This window comes from Capricornis sumatraensis, chromosome 10 (genome assembly GCF_032405125.1).
Source record: "Capricornis sumatraensis isolate serow.1 chromosome 10, serow.2, whole genome shotgun sequence".
Taxonomy (NCBI): Eukaryota; Metazoa; Chordata; class Mammalia; order Artiodactyla; family Bovidae; genus Capricornis; species Capricornis sumatraensis.
This window is the reverse complement of record NC_091078.1, coordinates 28,830,115-28,830,828: the sequence shown is the minus strand read 5'-3', so window position 1 is coordinate 28,830,828 and position 714 is coordinate 28,830,115. Positions and strand designations below refer to the sequence as shown.

The following is a 714-nucleotide window of genomic DNA, read 5'->3' as shown; positions in this document are numbered from 1 at the left end:
TTTGGCCACCTGATGCGAAGAAGTGACTCACTGGAAAAGGCCCTGTTGCTGGGAAAGATTGAAGGCAGATGGAGAAGGGGATGACAGAGGATGAGATGGTTGGATGGCATCACTGACTCAATGGACATGAGTTTAACAGGCTCCAGGAGTTAGTGACAGACAGGGAAGCCTGGCGTGCTGCAGTCCCTGGGATCGCAAAGAGTTGGACATGACTCAGCAACTGAACTGAACAATGCCAGTTCCTTAGTATTGACATATGTACTCCCCAGCTCCATAAGATGCTAGAGTAGAGGAACTCTACTGTGGCATATATAGGAACTTTGTACTATCTTTGCAACTTTTCAGTTAGTGTAACATTCTTCTAAAATTAAAAGTTATTTACAAAGACAAGGCAGCTCAAATGCTCAGCTTCGGTAGCATCTATACTAAAATTGCAACAGTACAGAAATCAGCATGGTTCCTGCACAAAGATGACCCACAAATACAGGAAGCTTTCCATATTTCTGATTCACTTTGCTGTATAACAGAAACTAACACAACACTGTAAAGCAACTATATTCCAATAAAAGTTAATTTTTAAAAAAGTGAAGGTGACTTTATATGGAACAATCTCAAAGATATGGTATTTATTGATATGCTCAGGGTGAAGTACAGGTGTATTGCATGCAACCATTTCTGTATTGAAAAGACTGTGTGAGCACGAACCTGTATATA

At 40.5% G+C, this 714-nt stretch overlaps 1 non-coding gene across 1 annotated transcript; it reads left to right on the top strand.

Annotated features, from left to right (window-relative positions):
* The first annotated feature begins 400 nt into the window (after nucleotides 1–400).
* On the top strand, nucleotides 401–505 carry LOC138088062 (U6 spliceosomal RNA). Its single transcript, XR_011145653.1, has one exon. It is a non-coding gene; the product is annotated as a U6 spliceosomal RNA (small nuclear RNA).
* The last annotated feature ends 209 nt before the right edge of the window (nucleotides 506–714 follow it).